Source organism: Triturus cristatus, chromosome 7 (genome assembly GCF_964204655.1).
Source record: "Triturus cristatus chromosome 7, aTriCri1.1, whole genome shotgun sequence".
Taxonomy (NCBI): Eukaryota; Metazoa; Chordata; class Amphibia; order Caudata; family Salamandridae; genus Triturus; species Triturus cristatus.
The window spans coordinates 1,333,831,928-1,333,846,550 of record NC_140590.1 but is presented as its reverse complement, the minus strand read 5'-3'; the positions used below and the strand labels follow the sequence as shown (position 1 = coordinate 1,333,846,550).

The window sequence follows — 14,623 nt, the reverse complement described above, 5'->3', positions numbered from 1 at the left end:
TAACACTAGGCGGAAGGGCAGAATCCAGCCCAGAGGCTGACCCCCCGTCTGGGGAGGTAGAAATTTTCATTGCCACAGGGGGCAGCAGAAAGATTGCGCTCACACCCCTCTCCCACTCACCCAGGCCCATAACGGAAAAAAGAAAAGGAGCAGGCTGGTTGATCCAGGAGGTGGCCTGGAGGAGGGCTGACCAGGCAGCATTCTGTGGCAGCCAGCGACGGGTGGGCCCGGGGCCTTTACGACACGGGCTCCTGCGGAGGGACTGGCTCCTGGAGGGACCTACCCACAATAGTAATATAGCACTGGCCCATCGGTAAAGAAAGTTGGTAGTAGTAGACAGATCTGGTAATTGGAAGGCGCAGGAGCGCATGGGGCTTTACTCACCTACAGACACAGCATAATTATCAGCACAAGGTTTGGCTCTTAACGGGGGGAGCATACATAGAGGGCAGTTCCCTTAACATTCCTACGCACCTCCAGACTCTCTCAGCCTGGAGGTTCTGGGCTTTGACTGGAGTGGGGGTTTTTCATCTCCAACTAACCAGCACCATAAGCACTTGCAATTACCTACAGGGAGGTTGCCCCATCTAAGAGGTCCAGGCCCAATCGCTTACCCTTGCCAGCAGTGCTATGGGTGATACTCCTTCCGGGACTCTCCCCTGTGGGCTGATACATTTGAAAGTAGCAACTGATGGGCAACTTGAGGGACATACACTGAGGAAACCGCACAGCATCCCCCTGAACAGGACATTACTCCCCCCCGAGTTGGCCGCCTCCCCGGTGTTTTAGCACTTCTTGGGGCTCGCCTCGGACTCTCCCAAGATGGCCACTGCCAGGACTAAAAAAGATCGAACATTAAATATATGCTTGTTAAACTCCTGCCCCAAGACTGCTCCCCACCCCCTGAGGGAGGTTCAGATGGGGATGCCCCCATCACACGCTCCTACATGGAATCGTTATTCTCATTGTTAAAAGAGGACCTCCAGCAGATCAAATGTGACCTGGATAAGGACTTGCAGGGAGTTAGACGTGAGGTCTCAGAAATCGGGGACAGAGTGAATACATTGGAGTCAAACGAAACAGCGAGAGGGGAGGAAATAGAGCTACTACGTCAATAAATAATCTGCCTCTCTGAAAGGCAACTCGACCTTCAAGCACATGCGGGAGACCTAGAGAACAGGTTCAGACGTAATCATATCAGAATACGGAAAGTGCCAACATCAGTGGAGGCAGGAAATCTAGAGGAGTTTGTCCCCGCCCTCTTCGCCCAAATCTTGGGGGGCGTACCCATGTCAGAGATCCGCCTTGACCGAGTGCATTGAGTTGGGCCCCCTCAAGCCTCCAACAGGCCTCCACCAGACATATTAGTCTGTGCCCACAGATTTCCTATGAAGGAACGAATCCTAAAAGCTGTGCGGGGGTCAGATCCCACCATCTTAAGAGGCCATTCAATACAACTATCCCAGGACCTCTCCACTATCACCCTCCAGAAGCGCCAAGAGTTCCGCCCAGTGATATCATATCTCCGAAACCATTACAGTTCTTATGCTTGGGATCACCCCTTTCGCTTAATCTTCGAATGGAAAGTGAAGACTTGCCAGATTCGATCTCTCAATGCAGCATGCGACTTACTCAAGATTGAACAGCCGGAATCTCAAGCGGGGAGCGTGGATGAGGCTGGGGCAGGGGGTGGGCAATGGTAGAAACAGCCGAGAAGACGGAGGGGCAAGAAACTATCAAAGCCGAGCCCCGAGGACATGGTACAGGAAAGAAAGGCAGTACTGGAGAGCATTACCGGGGCATCTTGGGTGGGAGATAATGAAAGATTCTATGTGACTAGTCTCCGGGGATCCCTTTCCAAGCCCTTCCCCCCGATACCTTATTCCTCTCATTGTTTAATTATGTTAGTGGGAGGTTTCTTTATCTTGTTTGTTCACACACCAAGTACCTGTTCACCAAGTATCCAAGCATGATATGGTCACTGGAACATCAGATCACACCTTACGGGTCTCATGACACATATGGAAGCCCTGCTGGGAGGGCGGATTAAGGGTCAAGGCCCCTTGACACAGCCAATTCTCATCCACTCGAAATGTCATCAAATGTTTCACTGAAGGTTCTATCTCTTAACGTAAAGGGTCTAAATAACCTGGTCAAGTGGAAGGCCATCCTCTCTTACTTGGAATATTTAGAGGTGGACAGTTGTCTTCTGCAGGAGACGCATCTTCTGTCAGGGGACACCCAACGACTTAAATATAAAAAATTCCCACAACAATTGTTTTCCTCAACAGGATGCAAGATAGGAGGAGTGGCTATCCAATTTTCACACACATTCAGGGGTTCCATCAGTCCCAAATTAGTGGAGCTGAAAGGCCGCCTTTTGTTATATCAGATTCAGCTAAGCTCGCAAAACCTGACACTGGGCACCATATACACTAGAAACGAGGGGCAGGAATGTTTCATTCTGGAGGCCCTGGCAAATTTACTTCTCCCTCATGATTGCCTAATACTGATTGGAGGCGATTTCAGTGTAGTCATGGACAAACTTATGGACCATCCAGCTCCCATGATGAGGGTCAGGGTCCTTCTCAAGCGAGGGCATTTCTTGGTTTAAAACAGCAGGTAGTGTGGATGGCCCATCACCCAAACACTAGGGATTTTACTTTATTTTCCCATGCACACAAGACCTATGCAAGAATTGACTATTTAATGGGCTCCCAGAATCTATCTCGGTTATCCACTTCTGTAGAGATTGAGCCACGCTCCCTCTCTGATCAAATTGCACTTGTTTTAGAATTAAGGTCCCCACTACAACAACAGGCTCAGGGGCAGTGGCGATTAAGGGAGACTTTACCACGTAAACCAGAGACGCTGGGGAAAATTAAGAAAGCTATTACTAACTATCTAGAAACTAACAGCAACTCACAAGTTCCTCTGGCCGTTGTCTTGGATGCGTTAAAAGCAGTGGGCAGGGGAGAACCTATCTACCTAGCAGCAGCTGAAAACAAAGAAAGAAAACTCAAAAGGGCTGAACTCCAGGCTAAAGTCAAAGAGTTAGAGGGAATTCACCATCGTACTGTGGCTCCTAGAGTATGACGCCAGTTGGAATCCACCAAAAAAAACAATTAGCTGGGCTAGACCTAGACAGGGCGGAAGTCAGTGTGCTTCATCTCAAACATTTGTACTAAGTTAATGGCAACAGAAGTGGTAGGCTTTTGGCCCCTAAATTGCGTGCCCAACAATTAGCCAATATTGTATAAACACTTCGGACGAAGAATGGAATAGATCTTACACTTCTATTGCTGAACAATTCAGAAATTTCTATTCCTCCTTATACAGGGCACAAACCACCTCCCCCGAAGGTATTAAAGATTATTTGTTTAAAGTCCACTGTCACCAAACTAACAGACGACCTGGCATCCTCTCTCAATTCTCGTATTAGAGTGGAAGGAGTAATCTCAGCCTTCGCAAGGCAGAAGCTGTTGAAGTTCCCTGGCCCAGACGGGTTTCCCGTCGGGTTCTATAAGATCTTTTGTCCCGAGCTTGCCCCACTCTTGACCAGACTTTTTAACACTATTGCCAATTCAGGCTCCCTTTCAGCATCCATGCTGGATGCAACTATGACTGTCCTCCCGAAACCGGGAAAATACCCCAAACTATGCGCAAGCTATCACCCAGTATCGCTTCTCAATATGGACTCTAAACTATTCACTGGTATATTAGCGACCCACCTTAATCCCCTCATGCAGGGCCTAATGCACCCCGACCAGGCCGGGTTTGTGCCACAAAGACTCTGCGGAGACAACACCAAAAGACTTTTACACATTATAGACAAAGTGCATCGTAAACAAGGACCCAGCATGTTGCTTTCAGCGGACGCCAAAAAGGTCATGATCGGGTTTACGGGCCCTTCCTCGGTGCCACATTGGAACATTTTGGCTTTGGGGAACGTTTTCGATCCTGGGTATTTTGCGCCTACAAGGCTCCACGGGCATCAGTTAGAGTCAATGGCGTGAGCCTGAAAAAGTTTTTAATTGGTAGAGGTACAAGGCAGGGATGTCCCCTACCCCCTTCTTGTTTGCTCTGTACTTGGAGCCATTCGCCCAACAAATTAGAGCCCACGGGGGGGGGGGAGCATAGCATTATTTTGTATGCAGATGATGTTATGGTAGATAACACAGTGGCAAGCCTCCCTTTATTCCTGGCTGAGATAGAGAGGTTTGGGGGAGTGTCCGGGTTTCGTTTGAACAGCCATAAATCTCAGGCACTCAACGTCACTATCCCTTCCCAGGAATTAGAGACCTTGAAGATCGCTCATCCTCTCAGCTGGGCCACCACCTCCATCTCATATCTGGGCATGCAGCTGTGTAGCACAGTAGACAAAACGAACACCCTAAACTCTGGGTCGTTAGTGTGCCGAGTACAAACTGAACTAGACACCTGGCAGCACTATCCACTTTCTTTCTTGGGCCGTATTGCAGCCGTAAAAATGACCACTTAGCCCAGCATACTCTTTTTCTTTAAAAAAAATGACCGTTTTCACCCCCAGCAGGCACAATTACAACATTCCAGGCAGCGCTGAGTCACTTTGTATGGGCTGGCAAGCGGCACAGAATGAGTAGGGAACGGAGCTGGCTACCACCGGCAGAGGGCGGATTGGGAATCCCCTGTCTTCTTATGTATTACCAGGCCACACAGCTTAGGTATCTAGTGGAGTAGTCCAGACCCGAATCTGAAAAGAGGTGGTTGTTCATGGACAGAGCTCTGGCAGGTACTTCATTGGTGAAGGTTCCATTTCTGCCACGAACGTACAGGGCCCCTAGCCATTACATCTCCTCTGTAACTAGCTCACTCCTAAAAGTCTGGGATGAAAATCTTCGTAAAGGCAGACTCACAACTCTATCCTCGCCCCTAACACTAATAGCCGACAACCCAGATTTTACTCCAGGGTTGAGGACACCCTTCCAGGTCTGGCGGGACTCACCATTCAGGGCAATTGGCCACATCTTTGATACGGAAGGACTTGTTCCCTTTGAAGCACTTAAAAGGGATTCCTCTATCCCAGAGGCTGAACAGTTCCGATATCTACAGATCAAGCATTCGGTGACACACCGGGGGGTTAGACCAGGGGCCGAGAGAGCACTGACCTTGTACGAGAGGTGGTTGTTGGGAAAAGAGAAGGATAGACGCCTTATTTCAGAGCTCTATATTCTCCTCCAACCTGCCCAGACAAAAGAAAAATCGCCCTAAATAAAAGCGTTGGGAGTCTAAGATAGGCTGCTCGCTTACAGAGAAGAAATGGCTCGATATTTTCCACCGTGCTAGGCATACCATATACAATATGGTGAGCACCAAAACTGTTATGTTATGTTATCCGGATTTGTAGAGCGCACAGCTGCCCCAGCAAAGGGGCGTCCCGGCGCTAACTGCAGTCAAAATAACTTCCTACTAGTGCCTAACCCCCGTTCGCCTAGATATAGGGAACCTGTCCCATAGTGATGAGTGCTGGCGGCAGTGTGGGGCCAGGGGCACATTGTGTCATATGCTTTGGGACTGTCCAGAACTTACCACATTCTGGTCCTTAATCACAGATGAAATGAAATGAAAGAAATCTTATAACGCGCGACTAAGCCCAAAGGCATCAAGGCGCCTAACCAAGAAAAATCAAACTGACCAGGAACCAAATTACGGATATGCCTTGGCAAAGAGCCATGTCTTTAATGCCTTCCTGAACGTCAGGACAGAATGTTGAGTTTTGATTTCAATGGGAAGGGTGTTCCACAGTTTAGGGGCTAAAGACAAAAAAGCCCTTCCTCCCCATTTGACTCTCCGAAAACGGGGCACTGACAACAGGCTCTTTCTCAAAGAGCGGAGGTTTCTGCAAGGGGCATAAGGTACCAACAAGTCCTTCACCCCCCCAGCCCCATAGACGGATAGCGCCCCGTAAGTCAGGCAAAGGGTCTTAAAGGCAATCCTGGCTTGGATCGGTAGCCAGTGCAGACTCTTCCTAGCAGCTGTAGCGGAAAAAAGCCTGGGGGCATCAAGCACAGATTTAGCTGCCGCATTCTGGGCAGTTTGCAAACGTTGCACGAGGCCTTTATTTATGCCGGCATAGAGAGCGTTGCAATAATCAAGCCGTGAGGCCACCAATGCAACAACAATCTGTTTGCGAGCCTGTGGAGCTAGGTAATGTTTGATTTTCCTAAGGATCTTAATGATGCCCCAGCATGTAGCAACCGTCCTATTTACCTGCTGAGCCATGGAGAGAACGGGGTCGATCATAACTCCCAGGTTACGAGCCGAGTCCGTAGGTATAGGACACGCTCCCAAGGAAGGGGGCCACCACTCAGAAGACCAAATGTCCCTTTTTCCACCAAAAACAAGGACCTCGGTTTTTTCCCCGTTCAGCTTCAGTGAATTGTAAATCATCCACTGAGAAACTGCCTCCATGCAGTTCCTGAAGCTGAGAGCGGAGGTACTGCCCGAGTGGGAGGGGGACACCATAATCTGGGTGTCATCAGCGTATGATACCACCTCCATCCCGTAAGATCTTATTAACCTGGCAAGTGGGGCCACATATATATTAAAGAGGGTCGGACTTAAAGCCGACCCCTGTGGGACCCCACATTGCACAAGTGAGGATGGAGATAGATACTCACCCAATTTGACCCTCTGTTCCCTCTGGTCGAGGAAGGAGGCCAGAAGGCTCAGTGCCGAACCTTCCACCCCTATCTCCCTAAGACGAGATGTTAAAACCGAGGGAGATAGGGTTTCAAAGGCGGCTGTCAGGTCTAACAGGACCAAAAGAGTAGTATGGCCCTGGTCGACCTCAGTGCGGATGTTGTTTAGCACTACCGTGAGAGCCGACTCCGTACTGTGGTACCTCCGGAAGCCATGCTGGGACTGATCCAAGAAACCCGAAGTATCCAAGAAAGCCGCCAGATGCTCATTTAAACGAGTTTCCAGCATCTTTGCTGGTGCCGGAATCAATGAAATGGGGCGAAAATTCTTAAGGATTTCAGGGTCTAAAGTTGGCTTCTTTAGGAGGGGCTTAACCACAGCACTCTTCCACGGGGAAGGAAAAATGCCCTCCTGCATCGCCCGGTTCATAATGTCCAGGAGCGGGGGCAATAAGGTTTCCCTACTGTCCTTAAGAACTTTAAGAGGGCATGGGTCCAGAGGGGACCCCGACCTAGTCCTCCTCAGGAGCAAGTCCAGTTGTAGGGAGGGCGAAGGAAAATTGGACAGGCTCGCAGAGGAGGCCAAGGTTCCACATCCTATGTGGGATGTGACCGAAGTGGGGGGGGGAGGCATAGATGCCCTTTGCAATACAAGAGCCAAATAAATGTCAGCTATTTTAGAGTGGGAGAATTGGGCGATCTTATCACAAAGATCTTGGGAGCTAACAATAGGGTCAGGCATTTGCAGGGTACACAAAGAGTCTACAATTCTAAAGAGTTCTCTGGGAGAAGTAAGGGCGGTAGTCAACTTAGAAAAGTACTCCTGCTTTTCTTTAATTACCTCCGCTTTATACCCCTTAAAAAGAAGTTTGTGCTTTTCCCTCTCTTGATTGTCCCAGCTCACCCTCCACAGCCTTTCCTGCTTCCTGCAGCCCTGCCTTAAGAGTCTCAGAGACTCTGAGAACCAGGGGGCCGAAGGTCTCTTCCTGGCAGAGTAACGAAAAGAGACAGGGGCCAACAGATCCACTGCCACAGTGATGGAAGAAGTCAGTTCAAGCGCCGCCGTACTGACATCCTTCGCTGTGGCAATTGCAATATTAGAAATTAAAGGGGCCAGGGTGTCATTGGAAATCCTCCTATAGTTTCGCTTAGGTTCTTTTTTGCTGGGACCACTCAGCTTAGTATCTGTAGGAGAGGCCTGAAGCTCCAAGGGGACAGCTAGATGTTCAGACCAGACCAACGGAATAGGCAAGTCTGTCATTAACCTAAGATCATTTGAAAACACCCCATCCAGAATGTGACCTGCCTGGTGGGTAGGGCTTTTAACCAATTGCTGAAGGCCACAAGCGGACAGCGAATCCAAAAGGGAAAGAGTTTCCCTAGAATCTAGGTTTTCGAGATGAAAATTTAAATCTCCCAGAACCGTCAGTTGAGCACAGCCAAAATAGGGTTCTAGAAAGTTAAGCAGGGTCTGGATGAAATCAGCTCTGGGTCCTGGCGGTCTATAAATCAATATGCCCACAAAAGGAGCAGCACGGGGAGAAATTATTAAAAAATGTAGGGCCTGAAGGGTATCTGAGGGGGCAGATAGAGTAATAATACGACAGGTGTGGGATATTTTATAAAGAATCCCCAGCCCTCCTCCTCTGCGACCCACTCGGTCCATCCTGGCTAGCGCATAACCATCAGGAATGGCATCCACAAGATCAGGCCCAGAGGAATCAGAGGCCCAAGTTTCCGTAATAAAAACCCAAGAAGGCTTTCTTACAGACACAAACTCACTACAAGCAATATTATTCTTCACCAGCGATCTTGCATTGATAAGAAAGCCGCTTTCACTCGCGGTGATAGAGGTGGAGACCGATTTAGTGGGAGGGCAAAAATTGGAGGCACACTCTGTCGACGACGTGCAGTTTCTAGAGAAACAGCAACAGCAAGAGGAGTCCAAAAGAGCCTCCGGGAGGCAAGAATAGTGACACCGTAACCGTGGGGGTCTATGGGCGATTAAGTCATGATGTGTATACGTAAAACTTCCATGTCTGTCAACACTATGCCCTCATGCCTTCTCGCCTGGCCCGTCCCCTAGCCCATCCTTAGCGCGGACAGGCGCAGACGGGCTGGACTCTAGCGTGACTCTGGCGTGACTCCGGCGCGAATACGGCGCGCCCGCTGTGCGCACATGCTGCGCGCTTGCATAATTGGTTTAAATAGAGGTTTACCGTGTCAGCCTGACTGCTAGACCGCTAACCAAAATGGCGCCCGCCAGACGTCCCTTCCTACCCCCAAGATGGCGCTAAGTATCCGGTACACCGCGCTGGGAACCCGCTGAAGCCGCGGTGTGTCTGACAGTTTTACAGTGCAGGTATGCGGAGATGAAGTGGGTTAAAAACAGGGGATAATCTAACATAAATAAATAAAGCAGATGCAGCAAAACGGGGTATTAAAATAGCCAAGTGTGCCGCGAATTCTACAGGAATTAAAGCGCAAGATGCCTGAGCGTTAAGCGTAATGTTAGTTGCCTTGTCCAAGGCTCACCCACCTGCTTCCCCGCCTTAAATACAAATCTAGCGTGTCAGCCTGACTACTAGACCGCTAACCAAAATGGCACCCGCCAGACGTCCCTTCCTTCCCCCAAGATGGCGCTAAGTATCCGGTACACCGCGCTGGGAACCCGCTGAAGCCGCGGTGTGTCTGACAGTTTTACAGTGCAGGTATGCGGAGATGAAGTGGGTTAAAAACAGGGGATAATCTAACATAAATAAATAAAGCAGATGCAGCAAAACGGGGTATTAAAATAGCCAAGTGTGCCGCGAATTCTACAGGAATTAAAGCGCAAGATGCCTGAGCGTTAAGCGTAATGTTAGTTGCCTTGTCCAAGGCTCACCCACCTGCTTCCCCGCCTTAAATACAAATCTAGCGTGTCAGCCTGACTACTAGACCGCTAACCAAAATGGCACCCGCCAGACGTCCCTTCCTACCCCCAAGATGGCGCTAAGTATCCGGTACACCGCGCTGGGAACCCGCTGAAGCCGCGGTGTGTCTGACAGTTTTACAGTGCAGGTATGCGGAGATGAAGTGGGTTAAAAACAGGGCATAATCTAACATAAATAAATAAAGCAGATGCAGCAAAACGGGGTATTAAAATAGCCAAGTGTGCCGCGAATTCTACAGGAATTAAAGCGCAAGATGCCTGAGCGTTAAGCGTAATGTTAGTTGCCTTGTCGCACACTTCTCCATGCAGTTGCCTAGATTCCCTTCATACATTCTATTAGGGCTACCAAATCCTCTAACATTTCCGCTGGCCTCCCTCAGGGGTCGTCCGATTAGCATTGCACTGGGGGCTGCTCACCAGACCATCCTGGCATTATGGGGTACTACCGTCATCCCAACTCATAACATGTGGCGCAAACGTCTATGGGACTTGGTGGTGGGTGGAAAAACGAACCCTTTCCCTAACATCCAGCGACCACACCTTTAGAACAATATGTCAGCCCCTCATTGAGCTACTGACCAAAGAATTTAGGGAACTAACTTGCCCTCGTTATCTTCGGATCCTTCGCCTGTCCGAACCCGGCACTACACAGGCCACTACCTAATCACATACATCCCAACTACACCCCCATTCAGGTCGGTCTATTCGCTGAAGGTACTTGGTTGGGTGGGAGGGAGATGGAGGAGGGGGTTTTGGGGGGGGAGGGAGTTGGTATGTTCATATATTGTTTTGTTTGGGGGAAAACTTCTAAATTGAAATCTTGCTTTGTTATGTGCTAATTCAGAGAGATGTTCTGTCGCAATGCATATTTCCTATTCGCTTTTATTATGCAACAACAATAAAATAGATTTAAACATAAAATGGCTGCTCTAGACACATAATTCAAGGCCTGCTCTCTACAACTGACTTCAAAGAGCTCACACCATTCTAAAATATCCTGTCCCTTCACATACATGTGCACAAGCTCTTTTGGAACCTTGGCAGGTACTCTGGTTGAGCTGGAAATGGAATCACTTTTTGCAGATGTAGCCATCCCGGGCTTCTCTTTTTCTAAAGCTATCCTCTCTCACTCCAATTTTCACTCATTTTCTTTTTCTGGTCTTTCCCTTTTCTGTACCTTTTAAAAAGAAATTATTTAATAGTTTTTATGATCAACAAAAACATACAATACAAACAGTTAAAACAAAAGATAAACAGAACCACAGTTAGTCACAGCGTTCATGAGTATACACCAAAGAATATTACTGGTAGGGCAATGCATGATACAGTGATTGATTTACCAGAGTGATAAATATGCACTTTGGGAATCAAATTTTCTCATAGAGCTCCTACTATTATGCCCAGTAGGGATGACCAGTGAAACCCGATATGCAGATAATAATTCAAACGGGTGCAGGAAAGGGCACATAGTGCCTTGTGCGTACATGATGTTACCTTCCCAACATAACTTCTATAGAATCTGAAGTGACTACCCACCACTTCTGGCACACCCCCTATATGGAAACGCACTCCTAGTGGATCATTTCTGGATTTCTAAGTAGCTCTTGTATAAACTCCACAAGTTCTTGGGGCGGCTTCGTGGGGACAGCAGTTCACTGTATAATTCAGACTGCATATTGCAAAACAACATATCTCTAGACCATTGCGTCAGAGTGGGGGGTGAACCTTGTGCCCAGTGCATAGCCACCACTCGCTTCGATATCAATAACCCAATGTCGATTGGGCATCTTATATCTTTACAAACCTGTTTAGAAAAGCCCAAGAGAGCTAACAGTGGATCTGGTGTCAGGGGCTCTCCGGTTATATCACTTCATTTTGAGAATATTGAAATCCAGAAGTTAGCCATTGAGGGGCATAGCCATGCTAAGTGTATGAAGCTAGCTGATTCTTCACCACACCTTTCCCGCAGACCAAACCTATACAAATGGGCAGGAGTATGGTATATTCTATTAAGGAATTTAAACTTAATGAGACTATGTCAACAGTTCAGAGAAATGCGTTGTGTTGCCTCACAGCAGTACTTCCACATGTCATCGTCTAACAGAACTTCTAAGTCTGATTGCCACTTTAGCCTGGCCTTAGTGTAGTGGTTCCTACAAAGTTCCTGCACTTTGCTGTAAATATGTGAGACTAGCCTACTCAGAGAGTCTGTACGTAGCATTGTAGAGAGGGGCATAACTTCTGGAGGTTCAAACAACTCCTTGCCCAGCAAGTCTCGAAGTGCGCATCGGACTCTATAAAACTGAAATATCGTTAGCAGTGAAATATTCTGCTTATTGGCAATTAGTTCTTCCCAGTCTCGTCCCATCAACAAATAAATCTCCTATTACAGATATATCCAGGGGGCGTGAGGCGCGCACCAATTCTGGTTGGGAGCCAGGCACACCACTCGAGAGGTGTTAAGGGGGAGTATAGGATGGGGCCAGTTTGTCGGTTTGTTAAATTATACCAGGCGTGCATGGAAGTATTTATTGAGACTACAGTGCCACTGCGTCGCACCTTCGCACGGAACAGTGCTGTAGCTAAGTGGGAAGGAGATACCGCCACCCTTTCTATGTGTAGATGGGGAGGGGGGTGTTGATGTAACCAGTAGAAAGCATGCAAGCATTGTGTCACCCGATAATAGAGATACATATCCGGGGTGCCCAGCCCACCCATAGAGTAGGGGAGAGTCAGGACATCCCATCTTGCCCGTGGGTGTTTACCAGCCCAAGCTAATTTGACCTGTAGGGACTTAAGATGTTGGAAAAAATGAGCTGGGAGGACAATTGGTATGTTTAAAAACAGGACGCAAAGTCTAGGTAACATCACCATCTTCATAAGGGATACCCGTCCCAGGAGCGATAAGGGGAGCCAAATCCATCTATTTATATCTTCTTCTAGTCTAGCAATCGCTCAGCCGTAATGCTCTTTAAATACTGTTTCTGAGCACGTATGCACTTGAATCCCCAGGTATCGTATCGGATCTGTGGACTAAGCCAATGGGAAATCTAGATCTATCTGAACCATCGCAGGGGTGAGGGGAAAAATAGTAGACTTAGACCAATTGATTTTAAGCCCTGAAAATTCCCAAATTTCACCACCTCCCATAGCACTGGAGAGAGGTTAGACTCTGGGTCATCAATGTATAGGAGTGTATAGTCCGCATATGAGAAGATTATCATATTATAATTGGGGAATTGAATCCCCCTGTGACTATGGTATTACCTAAGGGCACACGTCAATGGCACCGCAACTAGCACATAGAGTAGGGGGGATAACGGGCACCCCTGTCGGGTGCCTCTGAAAATTTCTAAAGGGGAGGTAATAATGTTTCCCACTCTTACTTGGGCTGTTGTGGAGGTATAAAGGACTTCCACCAGACAGATAAAAAGGCCACCTAAACCCATGCGCTCTAGCACCAGCAGCATAAATTTCCACTCAACAAGTCGAAAGCTTTTTCAGCGTCTAGGAAGATTGCCGCCGCTTTAATATTTGGCTTAGTGTGCTAGATAGCACCAAACACTGTGCGTATGCTGTGAGTTAATGTATGCCCAGGGACGAATCCTGTCTGTTCAGGGCCAACCAAAAACGGGATAAGGGGGGCCAACCGGTTTGCGAAGACCTTGGCAAATATTTTAGTGTCCACATTTAATAGGGACAATGGCCTATACAAAGCACAATCATGTGGAGACTTGCCAGGCTTTAAAAGTGTGACTAGCATGGCTTCGCACATCAAGGGTGGCATGGATCCACACTCGCCCATCTCCTCAAATAAGGAAAGCAGGTGAGGGGCCAGCTGCTCTCTAAACTCTTTATAGAAGGCCAATGTGAGACCATCTTGACCTGGTGCACTACTGGCATACATTGATTGTAGCGCATTGAAGACTTCCCAGGTCTCTAGGGGTCTCATTAGGTACACTCTCTGTTCGTCTGACAACCAAGGCAGTTTAATGTGATCCAAGTATTCCAGCATGTTAGTATATGTACTGTGGGATTTGGTGCTATATAATTCGGAGTAATAGCTCCTGAAGTGGTCAACCACAGAGTCTGGGTCGCTAGTCTTATAACCGGAATCTAAACTGATCTCCGTAGGGCCTGAGTTCTCCCGACTGCCTCTCATTATAGTCGCTAATGTATTGCCGGGATGTTCCTCCTTGCCATATGTTCTCGCTAGGGCATATTTCCCCAGGAGTTTAACCTTCCTGTCGGCCTCTTCATGGTATTCCTCCAGTGTGATTTTGAGTTCATCCATAGCCTGTTCTCTGCCTTCCTCGAGGGCCTCTCGCTCCAAATCCGCCAGTTTCCTCTCTAGCGATGCTAGGCGCCCTCTAATAGATCGCAAAACCCCCAGAGTGTTTACCAATAGCAATCCCCCTGATATAAGCCTTAAAAGTTTCACAGATGGTAACGAATTGCGGGACTGACCCTATATTAGTATTAAAAAAAACTTCTATGGCTTCTGATATCTCAACCCGAAAGGCGTCGTCTAATAGAGCATATGGGGGAATCTCCAGGTGAATGGTGGTGGGCGCTTTTGTGGACACTTAAGATCCAGCAGAATTGGTGAGTGGTCTGAATACGAGCGAGGTAACACCTCACAGCTCTGTATGGCGTGCCTCAGTGAGCCAGCCAGAAACCAATAATAATATTCTAGTGTATAGATCATAAGGAGCAGCATAGTGTGTATATCCCCTCACGTCCCTAAACTGGGATCGCCATATGTCTACCAAACCTAATTTAGCTATCGCATCTTCAATCGCCTTGGCTGTTAATGACAGGTGCCTAACAGGGCCCCCGGATCGGGCAGTGGCAGAGAGGGTAGCTGGTGCGCTATGTCAAGAAGAATTCTGATAGAATTGGGTGTGAATGAAGTTAGGGATGTATACATTTATGATGATATTTCCATACCTTTCCCCTTGCATTTAGAGATAGTATATCTGCCCTCAGCATCTGTACAGAGTTCTTCTAA

At 48.1% G+C, this 14,623-nt stretch overlaps 1 protein-coding gene across 3 annotated transcripts in view; it reads right to left on the bottom strand.

Moving 5' to 3' along the window:
- LAT (linker for activation of T cells) overlaps positions 1 to 14,623 on the bottom strand; it is a 379,514-nt gene that overhangs the window by 101,894 nt on the left and 262,997 nt on the right. The gene's annotated exons all lie outside the window — the stretch shown is intronic.